The 18,891-nt window shown below is 42.8% G+C and overlaps 1 protein-coding gene across 3 annotated transcripts in view; it reads right to left on the reverse strand.

The window, feature by feature from the left end:
- The window catches only part of LOC106648136 (suppressor of lurcher protein 1), a 168,035-nt gene that overhangs the window by 119,805 nt on the left and 29,339 nt on the right, over positions 1–18,891 (reverse strand). Inside the window, exon 1 of one of the 3 annotated variants that reach the window (XM_023458606.1) lies at positions 8,813–8,861. The exons of the other annotated variants lie outside the window; for them this stretch is intronic. The gene's annotated coding sequence lies outside the window, so the exon portion shown is untranslated. Of the gene's footprint in view, positions 1–8,812; positions 8,862–18,891 lie in introns of those variants that run through there. 3 annotated transcript variants of the gene reach the window in all.

Below are 18,891 nucleotides of genomic sequence, written 5' to 3' on the forward strand. Positions count from 1 at the left end.
GGCGGAATCGTACAGCGCCGGCGAGCCCGTACATTGTTGAAAATTGCCCCGGAGTTTTGGACATTGTTACCTCAAGATAGATCTGTGTGTGTGTATGCGTGTGTTGCCGAACGTGCATGTGTGTATGTGAATGTATGTTTGTGTGGGTTTTGCACCCGTATGCGTGCTGCATATATACACGAATAACGAGCGCCTAACAAATCAAGTTGCTTAAATATTCAAGTTCGATTGATGTCGTTGTTTATACGCACCGTATCGATTTCAGATTTGCTTCGAAACTTTGCTCGCGTATAAAAGGGCGAAAATTGAAAATTTTTTATCAGAGTAACGTTTTCAGAAAAATGAGAGTGAATTAGCAACTGAAAAAAAAACCATTGAAAGGAATGAATGAACATTCGAAACTAGAAAGTGAACGGCTTTCAATTTTGGACCTGTAACAGGATTATGCACTAATGTGAATACAGTCAGAGAAAAGAAAATTGATTCCGTACTCACGATTCTCTCTCGTCCGGTACGAATGACATATATATAAATTCGCACATATACGAGCTTTCAGCGCCCCGCAAGCCACAAAGTCGATGATACGGAATTAACGCTGCCCAAGCAGAATCAGCTGATAAGGTACAACAGATCTTGGTTAATACGCCAACAGTCGTAACAGGGCCTTTTGCGGTATCTTTTGTCAGCCTCCCCCCGTCCCTTTCAATTAGAACGGCTGAAGAAACCAAAGAACCCGACGGATTGAATTGTTGAGTGGGGCGAAAGATGCTACTTTCGAGAAGTTTCGGCGGGATAATGGCGCGAATATCGGCAGCGATCAATTTCTGCACTCCTTGAAATTGTCTCCTTCGTTTGAATTAAAAGCCGCGCACGAGAAAAGAAAAATTGATGATATTAATTCGCCGGGCCGGAGACAATGGCCGGATTTAGGCACTAAAAGGATAATCAAAGCGCCAGAAGAGACTCTGGGCTTGCCTTAAGTAGATAGAATATACCATCGTCGATTGCGAGAAACTCGAGTTATAGGGCCAAGTCATGGAAGTAATTACGTTTCATTCGAGCACACTAGCAGCCAGTTTGTCTATCTATGTGTGTTTTAGATCAGAAATCCTCTTTGAACTTTCGGTGCAAATCGATGTCGCGCCATTTTCAAACGTGAAAATCCATCAGCCCGCTGTTTAACTTTCGAACGCACGGCACAAACGTAATCCCCACGGTATTTTGGCAATATACCAAAATTTGGGAAGAAAATAATCTAGCTTTGCAATCTGCGCTCTCAGACGCATACGCGCATTTGCGTATTTTATTTTCCATTTCAAATGGTATTTAAAAAAAGGCGAGACAGACTCAAGAGATTCTTGAATTCACTGATGCACGTAATTTTTTCTCGTGTCTCATGGGGCCGTGCGTTTTAATACTTTATTTTCTTGACTAGTCGTTCGTGTGATCAATCTTTCGAAAATCAAATTCGATTAAGTGCATCTATGATTGATAAATATTTACTTTTTTGTACTCTTGCGTTGTACAATTACTATTAATCTAACCTTAGTGAATCAAAATCCGCAGATCAAAACTTTTATTTCTACACTGAAAAACTCTTAAAAAAAAGCACTATGTTACATTGTAAAGTGACCTCAGTGATCTAAATTGTACTGGATTTTCTCATAAACAATGTAATAACACAAGAAAATATGTAAACGATAATTAAATACGTCTTCGTCAAGATAATTCAGTCAAATGACGTTGCCAATATGCAAGAATGTCCGAGTACCTAAAAAATACTGATTATATCGGGTTGGAACTTGGCTCAATATTTTGCGCCACAAAATAATGAGTCCGTGAATTTTGGATAAGCCAAACTGAACTGAGCCCATCAAGTTGGTCAAAAAAACAAGTACCCACGCAGACAAAAAACTGTCGAAAGTAGCATTAGTTTCCATTAAAAATTTGAAAATATTAATGGAAGTTGTCATAATACTTTAGTTAAGAAGATACCGAAGCCAAGGTTAAAATAAAAAATTTTAAACACATTTTACGGGATTTACACTGAATATTTTTCGAAAAAATTACGCAAATGTCTGCATTTTGAGGTATTCTAAAAATTCACGTAGCTATTTATAAAAATACTCAGTAAAAATCCCGAGAAACATGTTTAAAATTTTCATTTTAACCTTGGCTTTCCTATTTTATATCTATTATAGAGCGCAAATGTCCAAACCAAGTTGAAGTTTTTTCTTCACAAGCAGCTCCTGGCTACGTCTTTTTAGCCTTTAGCCGTTTAGCTCCAGCCACGTCTCTTGATTTCTCTTTCTTTTCTTCGCAGCAGATATACACATAGATTTGGTTCGCAACGCGCATCGGCGCAAGGTTCAATATCCGCGTAGCTGCGTGATATAAAGTGCACGATCGGATAGATACGGCGTTGGGTACTTGTAAAACAGTGTATAGAGCTCGAAAACAGAGAGAGAGAGAGAGAGAGAGAGATCAGAGACAGAGAACTGCGGCTACACTAAAGCCACTGGAGTAGATAGTGCACAGGCGCCGCTGGCGCACACGAGGATACGTCCTTTGCTTTTGGCCGTGCGCTGGCTGCGTAGAAAAATACTGCGAGCGACCGACCACGTGCGAATTCATTCAAATTGAAATAAAGGAAAATAAATAGTAGACGAACGACAACGGTGACGACGACGATGAGGGGGAACAATCGTTTTTATTCACACGTACTATGTGTATGCTCGACAATGACAACTCCGAGCGTAGCATACGGGCCGAAGATTATGATCTGAAACGCTCTCTAGTCTCTGCGCTTCCAGAGGCTGCGCATAGGAATGAGTTTCTCGCCATGTCTTTGTGCATGAGTCGAGCTCTGCTAGCAGTGGGTATTTCGTTGAGTTTTGCGCTACTGCATGTTTGATTAAAAACTTGCTGCTGTTGTTTCGATGTATCCGCGCGCCAGCCGAGTATATAAGGATTCGCCACGCACTTCCCCGTGCGATACTCACATATACACACGGCGCAGAAAGTGATTAACTTGCCGGAGTTATATATGGAGCTCCCATCGAGATTGAAATGCATCGTACGGCATAGGAGCCGTATAATGTTTATATGCAGCCTGCCACATTTCGCATCTCCGTGCGTTGCGCGTCTGCTCCCCTTCTCTCTCGCTCTCTGTATATTATAAAACGGATGAAGCTGCCAAAATGAGGTTTAATTAGTCTGAGAGTATCGTGTAATAATTCGGCCTTTTGCGCACATAAATGTAATACACGCTCCACGTAATGACACTACTCCAGGCTGCCTAAAGCCGACAATGAGCTTTCAGTTAGTTGACTGCCAGCACACGGGATGTGATTATCTACAATTTTAAATGGCTTACCAAAAAAAGAAAAGAAAAAATGAGACTAAAATGTCGAGAGGATCATGAAAAATAGAAAAGAGCCTGGGGTAGTCGAGAGATGCACGTAACTATCCAGCAACGTATAGCAATTTATCGCGTTACATCAATTACAACGACCTATTGAACGTGTCTTTTTTTCGCTCTGCTCCATTCATTCATCGATCATCATACCAATGCAGCAGCTTAAGATTTTTTTTAATTCTTTTGCCAAGATATAAAAAATTTTAGTTTTTGATTCTCGGGTCGATAATCTCATAAAGCTGAAATCCGTGATTCCTGCACTCATAAAATATAGCATACGTTTTTATAGTACCTGATTGAAAAAAAAACAGAATTTATGCGTATATCAGACTATTTGGCGATTTTAATAGTTATTATAAAATCAACTGTAACTTACAAAAAAAAAATTTAGTGATAGGTACTTTTTTAATAAGATCGTTTTTTGGCCATTTAGCTGACACAAAGTGAAACTCGGAGAAAAAATGGTCAGTGGGTATTTATAATCATGATACTCGTACGAATCAACGAAGTAAAATTAACACTCGTTTTAAAACGTCCCTGCAACTGCAGAGAAAAAGGAGAGAGAGAGAGAGCAAGTGCAGTTGAGCTGCCGTCACAAGTCCAATTACACACTCTTGGTATACATACATATATATTACACATATAGAGGTAACGTAAAGTCAGCGCAGCAAGTCGAGCCTCTGACAAAACTCGTTCTCATTCGCGCTCGCTTGCACTCGCCGCTCCTTTGACACAAAGGGGAAATTTTATAAAACAAAAAAAACAACAACTGTTCACGGCAGAGAGAAAGAAGAATGGGCGCGAAAAAGAGAGGCAAGTAAAGTAGAGAGAAAGAAAAGAACGAAAGACAAGCAAGAAAGCAGTAGTAAAAGACTCGACTGACTTCTTATGCTATATAGATATATTTATATAATGCATGTGTGTGAGAGAGTTTTGAGTGTATATACACACACATACACACACAGAGAAATGCATTGGCGCAAGCAAAAGCTCAAGTGGGTCGGTTGTATAGAAAAAAAGAGGGGGTGATGATGAGAAAAAGGTAAACAAGCAGCGCAGCTGAAAGAGGGAAGAAAGAGAGCAGAGACTCCAGTGCTATATAGCCGAGCTAGAGTAGCCTTATCGCGCGAGGATATATAGATTACGGGATTACAGCTTGTGGCGGGTCTGATATTGCGACCAGCCCCCAGCGTTAACGAATATCCATGTCTTTGCGTGTACCTGTAAGGCTTACACTTATTAGATTAGACTTCTTATACGTTCGCTCGTAAATTTCGCACGGAGGATACCTGGGCAAAATCTATTGGATCGTTTTGAGGTGCCGGAGAAGTGACCAGGCGTGCAGGATAAAGATTCAGCTGGCTGATCGAATCGACAAATATCGCCATCATACTTGAAAAGTGACACGTAGAAGCTTGGACGCGCTTCAAGTGCGACGCGCGCCCGCTTCCGCAGAAAAAAGACTTGCATGGACACGACATTCTTGTCTTTAGCACTTTCGAGTAGGTGCAAGATAAAATGACAGAAACGAGAGAGAGAGAGAGATTCGCCCCACACAAAAAGTGTCGCTCGAACGAGCATATACATCTCACGCGTGAAAAAATATTTAAATATATGTATTCGCGCAGCAAGCACATATATATTGTAGCTGCTGCTCGGTACCGTATGTGGACCCCTCAAAACTCAACCGCACATGCCGAGTGTGATATTCGAACGAGTATAGGGTGATTTCGAGCATACGTCGAACTTTTCTGTTTTTATTTTTATCGGTTTCGCGATCATCGTCAGCGCGTACCTCGTTCGCTATTGGAAACGCGTCGATCGTGAAAATCGAAATTTGAATAATTCTCACGACGCTTTCGCACGTACAGCTCTCTGCAATGCTAGAATGATAAAGGAAGAGAGCGAGAAAAATACACTTGAGTTAAGTAAACTGACGTGTAAAATAATGCCATCTATGCCAAGGGCAATTTAAACTAGTTTAACTTATAGCTGTATAGAGAGAGAGAGAGAGAGAGAGAGAGAGAGAGAGTGAAAAAAACGGCAAAGTTTACGCAGAGCTTTTCTTTGCAGACGAGACAGCGATAAATCTCAATGAGTGAAAATGTCTCAGCGTTCGTTATGGTGCGCAAGCCACGTACTAGCAGTAGCACACTAGCCTCATAGTTATTTCGATGAAAAAAAAGCTAACGAAGTTTCGTCAAAAAATGTGCCACGACGATATGAGGCGTTCCCGCAGCCAAGTCGAGCAAATAACGCCGAGTGAATAGGCATTATAGCCAGCCGAGATCACATCGGAAAAGCTCGGCGTGTGAATAATCCAAAACGAGCGAGCTCGGCTAGACTCTCGAGCGCGAATCGATCGCATCGGAGGAATAAGCTGCAAGCTCGATTTCTCCCGTGTGCACTCGGTAGCTATGCGCGCACATTGTCGCGCGTAAATGATGCACCCATAAAAGCCAGATACCAATACATAACTGCGTACTTGCGGGGCTCTTTGCGTACTTGGGCGCGCAAATCGAACTCGAGGCGGTAGACAAAAAACGAGAAATGCCCGAGCTCGACGCCCAATGAGTTTCGAGTACATACTTTCGGCGCGATTTTCTAGCATACGTATATAGAACTAACTAATACTGTTGCACTGCATCGATCCTCGCAGGCCTGCAGTTTAAGTGCAGCCACTCGAGGCCGGTCGAGTCGGGCGCACGCGAACCCAGAAAGACAAGAGGGTCATTGTCTGTAGCCGCGAGCACATTTTTCCCAATGGCTGTATAACGATACAGACAAATACAAAAACACGCACGTATATAAACGTAAAGCGGCGGCCTTTTTCCGGAATATTAAGCGGCTAGCTTAAGTAGACTAGCTTCGTGTGTATGTGTGCATGTGTGTGCCAGTATGTCGATTGGTCAGACTTTATAAAATTGTTCAAACGAGCTAAATGTGTATTTGCCTAAATTAAAATCCAACCAACGCCGTAACGGACTAATAAGGTCGAATCGTATTCAACCTTTTATTACTTATTCACTCGACGATTTGAATTTCCAAGACGATTCAATATACAAAGGATAGCTTGTAATTTGAATTTTTAAAATTTAATTCGATCGAACAAATAAAGATTCAAAATCTGACCGTATATTTTTGGAGGAAATTCATTTTCAGAAAGTTTTAATTTTTCGGCAAATGCATAAATGTATGCAACTGTTCGCTATAAATACTTGAAAACGACTTAAAGATCATTTTACAAATCTTCTCAATGTCTTGCATCACAAAAAACGAATATCGACAATGTTTGAAAAAAATAAAAAGCGACGAGTCAGAATAACCGAGGAATCATGAATCCTTAACTTTGTAGCCGGAAGAAAATTCCATCGGTGAGACTCGCGCCGGTATGGAATAGACAAAATGCTCCCTGGCTGTATCACAGGGATGAAAAAAAAAGTAAAGCAGACGAAAAAAAAAGGGAAACAAAAGTTTCTTAGACGCAATTGCAAACAATATACTTCATCAAAATTTTACTAGCCCCCGACTCGGAAAGAGGTGCGCGCACCTTTGCGAGTTTTCAGCTCAAGAGCCACTGCACGTTTCATCCTTCATAATTCCTCGATAGCAATGCCCTGAGAAACCCTTTGCCCTCGCTCGGAAAGCTCTTGGAGACAAGTAAGAACGTCAAAATGTGTATATAACAGCAGCTCTCAAACACAGAGAGAATTCAGATGCCCGTCGGGAGTCTTAATTTAATACTAAGTTGACATTAATAGAAATTGCATCGCCCGGGCTCTTCTCTCCTAGAATCTCTAAACTCCACATAATAATAAAGTCGTGCATGTCACTATATCGAGATCGTGTCGTCGTAAAGCGCGCCGTAACCATTTATGAGTTGCGTAAATTGCACAATCTCAATACGCTGCTAATAAGCATTACTGTTTTAAAATCAAAAGAATCTGCATAAAAATGTTTGCAAGAATTTAAAAATAAGTAAGCATTTCTGGCTAAAGACATTTCAATTATTGGATTAAATTACTTCCATGGAGCATTCATAATATCGCTCTTTCATTCCGACAAGGCGGTTCTTTATTTTTCATTGAAATATGGTAAACTTATAAATTTTTTTCTCACGTAGCAAGACTCTACGATACAAATTCTGTATTACTTTGTAAATTTACTTTCCACGGCATCGAGCTCGGTAAAAAGAGGGGAGAAAAAGGGATCGATCGTGGCTCAGCCACGATGTTATATATGTAAGTCTCGATAAAGCATCTGTTTACCCTGAGCTTCAACAAGTGTGCAAGTGTAATACACTTTTTCAGCGGCGGCGAAGTATCAAGGGCTCAAGACACCTCTCGCACTCGTCGCAAGCCGCTTGAAAATTGAAAAAAGCTCAAACGAGCTAGGAGTTTATCGGGCCGTGTCATCTTTAAAATACGTCGCGTGGAATTGCAGCCTTGCGCGCGCGCGTGCGCATTCATTATGCAGGACGAAATCTTCTGGCGCGCGCGCGAGCCATGCGGCACTTTGGTTAATATATCAGGCGGAAGTTTAAATTTTTCGAAAAGCACAGCCGCCGAGCCTGCTTATCTTGTGTTTTCTGCGCGCTCTCGAAAGTCCGCTCGATAAACTCGTAGCCGCCTGGCGTGCGCTAGCTCTACTCTTTGGCCTCGTGCATTATGAAAGCGCGTGGATGCAGCGCAGCGCAGCTCCGCTCGATGTATACCCGTAGTACCCTACGTATATATAGCTGACCGAGAAAAACGAGCTAGGTGCGAGGAATTTGAAATTTCGATGCTTCCCACTCCGTGCGTAATGTATTCCTATCTCGTGCCATCGATTATGATGCGCCAATATTTGAGCTTTCTATTTGCAGATAAATTTTGACTGGGGCACTTTTTCACATATTTCAATTTCATAGCGTTTTCTAAGGGTGATGGATTCACCTCCGCGGATTTGCAGAAAAAAGCTCCGATGGCTATGCTTTCATCTAGCGACGTGCAATCGAAAACGTACAAGTTCGCCGATGGGCAAAGCTACTCTCGTCGATACTACGGCTAATTAATTCGGGGTAAGCTCTCGCGCATTAGCCCAGGCTCAGGCTCGAGCGAGACGAACGAATAACTCGTAATCCCGCGGCAAATTTTCATTATTTCGATGACCTTACGCGAGCTCGAAATCCGAATGATGTCTCGCGTTCAAAAATCGCCATTCACAAATTGACAAAGTGCGGCTCGTCGTGCGCTTGCTTAGAAGCGTAGACAGAGATCGATCCCGGAATTCGCGACTATCGCTCGATCTCTATACAACAAAATACGGTATTGTACATGTGTTGGGGCGCGCGGGGTACTCAATAATAGAGATCGACGAGCGCAGCAACACTGCAATACAATTAATAGCTCTCACCTCGTGCACTGGCCTCGGTCCAAGCAGCGCAGACTAATAGAAGCTCTTGTTATTGTTATTGTTAGTAGTAGTAGGAGTGGCAGTAGTAGTCGGAGCCTACCGCCAGGGCTTGATCTTGAGCTGGCCGATGCCGAGCAATAAGCAGTCGTCGTCGTCGGTCAGCGGCCGGCAATTTGCAGCAGCACATGCCGTCGCTGCGGCCACTACTACCGTTGCTACTTGGCCTCTGCATAATTTAGCACTGGAGAACTCGCGAACTCGCTCGACTTGGCCGCGTTAATAATTACTCTATTTTAGATATACGCACACAGACACACGGACACATTTGTGCACAGAGACACATACATACGTATATATTTGTTACGAGACTGGCCTCGAGGCTCTCGAGTCGCACATAATGCACCTGCACCACTGCACCCAGCACTAGACACACGTCCTCGCGCTGCACATGATCAGACGCTGAGAAAAACGAACATACGCACTCGGCCGGCCTCTGGGCGTTCTGCAACTGCTGCTGCTGAAATTTCCTCGAGTGCTCTCGACGTGAGCTTGTGTACCGGCATGCCTACCGACGATGATAATAAGATCTTGCACGCTCCACTGACATTTCCTTTGGCTGTTGCACTCTGCACGCGCTACTGGCCCCGGCTTCACAAATTGTTATCGATTTTGTTTCGAATTTTTGGGGGGGCAAAATAATGCACCGTCCGACTCGATACGGACCGAAACTGCACATCTACGTGATAAATTAATACGGTTTAATTAATCGTATGCAAATTAATATATGCTCCCTCTCTCGGCCCGTAATACTCATTGGCCGCGTGCGATAATTGGTCGTATTATTAATTTGCAAACGCATATAATTGGCCGACGTGTGCACCCTGTGTTATTCATGAAGCAAGCGACGCGCTATTGCTCCCGTATTTGTTTCGACCTCACTGTGTATATAGCGCGCGTAACACTTTGCTCCGGCGAGAAAAAAACAAAGCAGTAAAAAAATCCAGCGAACAACGCGAAGCCGCATGTGGGCAAAAGCGCGTGTTCTTTTACATAAAGGTCTCTTACGTATGCAGCGGATACGGCAGAGTGCAGGGCAGAGTCGGCGGTGGCTCACGAGCGAAAGGGTGTGCTGCGCGGGCTCGCTCGCTCGCTCGGCGTCTTTGGCGACGGCAGACGCAATACTGCTGCCGAAGCGCCGGGGATAGCACACCCGCACTGGCGCGCGCCAACTTTCGCGCGCGCGTGTGCAGTTCGACTTTTCAGGCCGGCCGGTGGATGAATGAATACATGTATATATCGTATATGCGCCACCACTATGTGCTATGTATACGCATGTATATATAGGTGACGCGCGCTGCACACAGTCCCTGTATTATTATATACGGCCCCCCGAGTTCGCTGCCACTTCGCCCGATGCGAGCTTTAATAATTCCTTGTTTTCCGTCGGATTGAAAATCAGACAATTGATGAGCATTGAATTGTGAATGCGGCGAAAATCTATTCGTGTAAGCCCGGCACGCGTGAATTTACTGGTAATTTATTAATGCCAATGTTACGTTGTGCTGCTTCGTGGCTTTACGACGTTTTCTAAAATAATTAGCGGCCAAATAAAGCAGCAGAAACGCCCGAGTATCCAAATGCAAAATATCACCCCGTACGGCCGCAGTTGAAAGCCAAGTACGGCGCAAGGTCATGCTGAGACCACATAATTTCGTGTTCCATTTTCGAGTTAATGCGCTCTGCAGTCGGCACTGTATAATTTAAGCTTGTATTCCAGCTATATTATTGGATTATTTTGTCATTTTAATAATTTAGTTCAAGAATTATCTCGAAAATAAACATCAAGCTTAAAAATATATGACTTGCAACGCAAGTAACAAAATACACGAAACAATGTCGAGTAGTCTCGCATAACAATGCAATCTGCGATCAATCGTATAAAGGTATACAGCATGAGAGTGCGCGCACACACTCGCGAAACTCTCGAGGATAGAAATATTCATATTTGGATCTAGTCTCATTTTTCCAGAGGTAGAACGAGAGAAACGCAATCCAAAAATGTAAATAACGCTTGTTTCTAAAATGTATTCATGAGGCAACTGCCATGCAAGCTCGAGCGCAGCTTTTGCGGCAATGCGCGGACGTTCGAGTCTTCTCGTACAATAGGATTAAAATCACATTCGTCTTGTCTGGAGCTTTTTTTCTTGGCTACATTTGTTGGCCTATAATACCTTTTACTTATAAATGTATTTCAGCGTCAGCTCGTGACAGGGCAGAAATTCGGTTGACGTACTAATATATGGGACATTATTTCTCCTAAAATGTTTTTATCCTATTAAAACGCGTCGTTCCAGAAGTAAGTACGAGTGTGTTTTTTTTCGCCCGTGAGCCATTCTTCATACGCTAAACATCTCGGCAAGAGATCTTTTGGCCGTACACTGCCTTAAAACAAGTATGGGACACTCATCCTCATTTAGCGACGAAATATGAGCTACGGAAAGGGGTAGGGGAGCAAAGCTCGTCTTAAATGCAGCCGCAGGGTCGACGAATCACGCCAGCGGCAAAATAAGTCAGATTCGCACAGCCCCGTATACACATACGTACGCTAAAACATAGAGAAAGAAAGAGGCAAAAAAAGTAGTTTGCGGCGGCGGTGGAAGCGTTGGTTGGTGGTTGCGCTAGGCGTTTCTTTCGTGCCACGAGGGGGATGGGAAGAAAAATCTATTATTCCACCAACAATAAATTGCCTTTCCTCGCCGCAAGCGGCGAAGGTTCGTTCGGGGGGCCGAAAGGATTTCCGGGGCCGGAAATAAAGTCATCGCGCGCGAGGCGCGCGAAAGGTAAACGGCGCGCTAATGCCGTTATAACCAAGCGTCGTGACAATACCATGCCGGCGGTAGCAGTATAACGTAACGTGCTGCGTACTCGCTTTTCCCATTTTCCTCCGCAGTAGTAGTTGTAGTAGCAGTAGCAGTAGCAGCAGAAGCCGAGACAGGGAGAGTGAGAAAAGGAAAAAGAAGAAACGAGACAAACGCTGTACGAACGGAAAATCAGTCATATATATTTATAAAGAAAAAGAGCTGCGATCTGCGGAATGCGAATTCATCGTATACAATCGCCTAGAGAAAAGTCTTTCGATAATGTACCAGAAGAGCATTGACTCGATGAATCGTGTACAGCCAGCGATCCTGGACAATGATAAATACGGGAGGGAAAAAAGAGCAGCACGTCTATGACCGATACTGGTTTATTATGACAAAAAGTTCGCGTACACGGACAGCTACTGAAATGTAGCTGTACAGCAGCGAGAGAGTCATTGACTCGCTCGTATGAGCGGATGTGCCTTCGATACCAAAGCAGTTGCAGCAGCAGCAGCAGCAGCTTCTGATGTATCAGAGAAAGAAAAAGATAAGGCGTGCGTGGAAAAATGACGACAAGCGGAAGGACGACGGAGTAACGACGTGGATCGATGCGACATATTCCGGATATTGGGATAAATGACTCTTGGCATTTTTGTCCGTCCTTTTTTCGTCCTCCGTTGCAATGATCGCTACTAAACTACCGAAATCCGAAAAAGAATTTGCGCAAAAAGGAGACGCGCAGCGCTGCTTTAAGGGGTCACATTCCGATGAGCATTATGCACTCGGCGAACTCCAGACAGTGACATAAATTTCTCGTCCGTTTGCGACGTACTACAGCGCGTGAACTTTTAGAAAAGTCACCGAGAGAGCCGAGCAGCATCCATCAAGGCGAAATACGAGTTTACATTACGGGACGAGCCACGCATAACTAATAAATTACAAAAGTCTAGTCAATTTTGTTCTCTTTTTTAAAGAGTCCACAATCGAAGAACGATAAAAGCTCTTCGGATAGATCGATTCGAATACTGTGAAGCATTGCCATACGCGCTTGTAAAGGATCCATAAGGCACTTGCACTATACGTACTCTCGGCGCACTAAAGAAATTTCACGCACGCGTGCGGGCGTCTTGCGCGCAGCTTCCAAACTCATCGCCAAAGTTTTTCTCTAAAATTTTACTACTCAACTCGTATTTTTCGCTGCTGCGTTCTCTATTGTGGACCGAGTGGAAATAGCGTTGGCCTCGAAGAGTTGCGAATCCGAGCTTGTATAAGATTGCGCAGGGGCACTTCTGGATATCTTGACCCGCTTTAATTTACTTTTTGACGAGAGGCAAAAACTCGCGCTTTTTTTATTTGGATTCTTTGGCAAAATGTAAATCTATACACAGAGAAAAAAAATTATATTCCACGCGATAAAAGAAGCTCTCAAGTGCCATTTGAACGATTGGAAAAGATTGAAGAGATTTCGATCCATTTTGTAGGGGACGATATTACCCGCAGTCGCGTCGAGCCCGTCATGCGACAAAACTTTTGTTTCGATGCGTATAGTTAAAAGTGAATATGCGCTTATACGAGCGCGTAAACCGCCGTTTCGGGCTCATTATAATTTATAATAAAAGATCTACGTGTTCAAGTGCGCTTACGCAGCAATCGCGAGTCCAGTGCATGTGTCAGGCACACCGCGCGGCTATTTTTCTGTACAATAGCCCGGGATAAAATTGCTCATAATCGATCAACCGCAGACGTCTCTCGATTCTTCGTTACCATATTATATAAAATATATAGATATACGTGCAAACGCATTATATGGAATCGCAGCCGATCGAGTCTCTCTTGGTCGAGCCATCTGCGCTCACGCGCGTAGGTATATACCGTAGCACATCCCGTTCTCTTTTTCTCGCGCATTCGCCGTATCAGCCAACACACGAGTACGCGCCTGCTGAGTATACTGACCTCCTGATCTCTCGAACTCGCAAATGTGCCGCGATACCCGATTCATCAGAGATGTATTAATTTCCGATGCTTTTCTTGCCTCTTTCTTTACTGATGACTTTTCAAAGAGTTTTTCTTTGAAATAAAAAAACATTAACGAGTGATCTATAAACTTGACATAGGTACTGCATTCGCGAATCTTTTGCTTTAGGAACTATTTTGTTGAGAATCATTCTGTATTCACCCTCTCTCTGACGAGGGGATAAAATGATAGCATTAGGGGCTGCACTTTTTTAGTCTTTGAAGTCTTGTTTTTTCAGATACGACAAAACCTTTTTTAAATTTTGGTCTTGCTATGGTGAATTCAGAGTGAACTGGTTCGAATCAATTGAAAAATGAGTTTGAAAAAAAAGTTTCCCTTTTCAATTTGGCACTCGAGCGATGGCATTAATCGGCAGATATCATCGAAAGATGCATCGAATTAAAAAAACAAAATAATCTGCTCAAAAACTCTTGCGATGAAACTATCAATTGGAAAAGTTTTTGAGCAACTAGGCTAAAAGTGCGGGAGCGTATGGCTAATCCATCGATTCTTTCCAAATAAATTACGATCGAGAGCGGAGACTCGCAGCAGAAAGAGAGAAAGGGATGGAGAAAGCTGCACCGAACTTCGTCCCTGGCACAAAACGCAACGATCGTTAAGGTGGTTATATAATAGAAAGTTAGCTCGTATTATGAGATTTCGAGGTTCCCTTCTTTTTTTCGCCCCTCCACAGTGGGGGCGTATGGAAACTTTTCAAACGAGCATTGTTTCCGAGCTGGAGCATAGAAGAAAAAATTGCCCTCACCGCGTGACGTTATTAAAGCTAGCTCGCGCGCGACCTATGGCCTATACAAAGCAATCATAAATTGCGCGCAAAATGCGCAGAGGTGGCATTTTTTAAATCGAGACAGCATTAGCAGTTGCGGTGGCGGCATCAGCTTCTTTGTAACGCTATTGTCCGGCTACGTCATCTTGGTTCTTGCGACTTGCAGCAGAGACGGTTAGCTTCCTTCTCTTTCTCTCTCTTTCTCTCGCGGTCTTGTTTCAAGATAGTACAGAACATTTCCCGGACTCGAGGTGCAGCCGCCGGTACTTGAACGTACGTCGCACCTGCCAACTAACTAGTCGAACCTGATTAAACACTATACATAGCTTCAACTTATTCTCTACTTCCACTGCTTCTTCTTTTTCTTCGGGTTTTCTTTCTTTTTCATCTGCTTCTGTTTCTAGTTAAAGCGCGTGCCGATTTACGAAATAACAAAAAAAAAAAAAAAAAACAGAGAGAGAGAAAAAACCTCGCAGAATACAAAAGTTTAAGTCCTATCTGCATCGCAGCACGGGATGGTAGAATCGAATAGGAGCTTTTGTTCGTTCACCGCGTCCTGCTGAAATATGCACAAGTACAAGCCGGTAAATAGGTCACCACCGCGAAGCTTAATCGGAATGATTATTTGCTCGTGTAAAATTCGGCGCGCACAGCAGGCTAATCTTCATGTTTTATGCAAATTAATTCTCCAAGGTGTTGCATTGTTGATTAGAAACACCTAGGCCTGGCTTGATTTATCGAATTAAGAGGTGCAGCTGAGGTCCGCAATCGATGAAACACGCTTATATTATTAGGCAGAAAAACAACGAGGAGCATAATCAGTTCTAATGAATTTCCTTCTCTCTCTCTCTCTGCTCTCTTGAATTAACGGACTCTGGTTCGCTTTGTACCGCACACACCTCCTTATGCTGTTTTCTTTTTACTCGTGGCGCGGAATTCGACGGTTAACATACATTATAACGATCAAATTAATAGGCTCATTAAACTAATCGGCACATTCCAGCAAGAAATACTAGGAAAATGGCGCGTCGATATAATTCCATGCTCGACTCCTTTTTTCGAGCCGCACAAGCGTTGTTTGTTTTCGAGTGTATGTATGAGGAAGGAGGTGCAGACGCGCGCGCGCGACGGGACTCATTATAGGGACACTGCTGCATTCTTTATGGAAAACAAAACCGATCGTAAATCCTTTATCAGCTCGCGTCAACTCGTCGACTCTTCATTTTCTCACGCGCAAAGGTCAAGCTATTAAATTTCTTTATGCGTTTTGTCTGGCGCGGTAATATAAAATCTGCAGCCGAGCCATTGATGCATTTTTCGCGCGCGAGTCTCGCTGAAAAGAAGCCAAGTACGAGCGAGCGCGGCCACGAGAGAGGGAAACACGCGCGCCGTGCGTGCGCTTTGAAGGATTTATTGGAAATTATTTCAGCGAGAGACGTACGTCGCTGCGCGTATAATCGATGTCCTTTTACAGAGATAAAGTGAGAGAAAAGGACTCGAATCGCGCGAACAAAAAGCACGCATATACCAGCGCGCGCTCGCTCGCGTGTGCGTCTGCCTACCTGCCTGCCTGCCTGCGTATTCAAACGGACAAACGTGCAAGATATATACGCGTACACTCGAGCAGATAAGCAGCTATAGTCCGGGCGCTGGTGACATTTGAGTGAACTTGCGAGATCCCCTCGGCGAGTTGACGGATTTCTATGTTTTTTTGGTCGCTGAAACCGAATTTGAAGGTCGCCAGGCCGAATTCCTGGTCGATTTTTTGTTATAAACAAATTAATTGTTTAAACAGCCATATCTTGAAAAATATTGAAGATAGATTAAAACAATTTGTTTTTATTTTATTCGTCTTTGAAAAACAAAGAAATTCCATTAAATTAATTGAAAATCCGTCCACTAGAAAAAAAGTTATGCAATAATTAGTGTAAAATACGTCTTTTTTCACCTTTCAACCTCTGTAACTTTGCTCGTATTAGTGCGATCGAGCTCCTGGACGTCTCATTTTAAAGGTAATAACCTACAGAATGATGTAACATAATTTTTATATAGGTAAAATTGTTTATAATGCAATCTGTAGACATGTATAAACGTAATTTTATGGCTCTGACGTACTTTCCATTTGTTTATACGCGTTTTTCGCTAAGATAAATTAGTAAATCAACGTGGCAACTCAGTTCAAATGAAAGTACATAAAAAAACAAAAATTTTAAGGGGTTTAGAAAGGAAATCGGTCCAGTCGATGCCAAGTTACAGCCTTCTGAACTAGCGCGTAGAAACGAGCGAGCGCTTAGGGCGCGCACACTGAGGTAACATGAACCAAGCTCAGAAGGCTGTAACTTGGCATCGACTGGACCGATTTCCTTTCTAAACCCCTTAAAATTTTTGTTTTTTTATGTACTTTCATTTGAACTGAGTTGCCACGTTGATTTACTAATTTATCTTAGCGAAAAACGCGTATAAACAAATGGGAAGTACGTCAGAGCCATAAAATTACGTTTATACACGTCTACAGATTGCATTATAAACAATTTTACCTATATAAAAATTATGTTACATCATTCTGTAGGTTATTACCTTTAAAATGAGACGTCCAGGAGCTCGATCGCACTAATACGAGCAAAGTTACAGAGGTTGAAAGGTGAAAAAAGACGTATTTTACACTAATTATTGCATTACTTTTTTTCTAGTGGACGGATTTTCAATTAATTTAATGGAATTTCTTTGTTTTTCAAAGACGAATAAAATAAAAACAAATTGTTTTAATCTATCTTCAATATTTTTCAAGATATGGCTGTTTAAACAATTAATTTGTTTATAACAAAAAATTGACCAGGAATTCGGCCTGGCGACCTTCAAATTCGGTTTCAGCGACCAAAAAAACATAGAAATCCGTCAACTCGCCGAGGGGATCTCGCAAGTTCACTCAAATGTCACCAGCGCCCGGACTACTAAGGGTTCTTTTGTGCAAAAGTTTCTCGAGTTAAGAGAAGCTGCACCTCGGCGTGACTACATAAACACGAGTATATTTTTGATTGCAGATTCTTCCTTATTATTCGACTATTATCTTTCTCTCACCCCACGTTGAGAACCTATAAATATATGTGAGCGCTAATGAATTGCCGACCAACGCAGCTATACGTACTCGAGTATCGAGAATATTACGCATCAATGAGCCTATGTGTGCTCTGCTGCTTGTACAAATACACTCAACGTCACTGCTGTTACTTGGTGGAGTTAATTGTATTATATCGACGTCCAAAGCGGCTTAAAGCTAATGATCGACGTGTCGAGGATACTTTTTGGGGTCGATAAAACTACCTGAATTTGCAAGTGCAATTGATAATCGATAAAAGTACAAAATTTTGATGAAGCATAATTTCTCCTTTTCTTTTTTTTTAATTCATATTATATGCGTGTCATATGCAAACGCGTAGACAGTGGCAACTCGGCTGGTAATTTTATTGAAATATGGAAATCAGTTGGTGAATTTATAGCTGGAAATTCAAAAGTACTTAAAACTATATATGTACACAAACTCGACGCGAGAACGTAAACTTCGGACGTTTACTTTTGCGATCGAAAGTTTTTTATGAGCTCCACCGCTTTGTCTATACTGGAAAAACAAAAATTGGCTGTCCAGAGAGAAATAGAAAAATCCTCAAAGCACGAAAAGCAAAATTAACAAGTCGAAGATGTTCAAGTTGCGTTTACGCTGCTTATTAGGAAAAAGTGATGACTTTTACCGGCCGCAGCTAGAAAAATACATCGGGCGCACCGAGATATGGCTAGCACACGGCTTTGAGCCGGATGTTCGCCGAGCTAAGCACGTGCGAAAGAGAATCACGTACCGCTATAATTGCGCCAGTGTGTGCACTGGTCGGCGAGCGAAAAACAGAGAAACAGTGGGGCGAACCGAGGCTTGTGCGCATAAACGAGCGCGGTACATCGATATTTCATGGAAAAAATGTTCAAAAAGTCTCGTCAAAGCGGACAAATTCCGTAATTATTTCCAGTCGAATCGAGAGAGGAATAGAGAGAAACGACATCAATATTATCTGATGAAGGCGCATAAATCAAGAAACGGCTTGAGCTACAACCACGCGAGCTCGACAGAAGAAGAGATACGTAATAAAAATGGTAATGCTCGTTGCATCGGCGGCGGTGGCTGCCGCAAAGCTTGTTACCGTAGCGCGTGTAGGAGCGCACGACCGGAAACAATGAAACGCATTGGAATTAACTATGCGGAAAGTTACCGATTAACTGCGAAAGATAAGTAATCGTTATACGGCCCTTTTTCTTTTAGTGCAGGCCAAGTAGGCGCTCTCGTCGCCCCGATACAAGTATATGTCTAGCAGGTACGTCAAAAAAGGCCGCGTACGCGAAAAGTCAAAGAGGAGAGAAAAATGAGCATCGC

This window comes from Trichogramma pretiosum, unplaced genomic scaffold (assembly GCF_000599845.2).
Source record: "Trichogramma pretiosum strain Unisexual culture from Peru unplaced genomic scaffold, Tpre_2.0 scaffold24, whole genome shotgun sequence".
NCBI classification, from domain to species: Eukaryota; Metazoa; Arthropoda; class Insecta; order Hymenoptera; family Trichogrammatidae; genus Trichogramma; species Trichogramma pretiosum.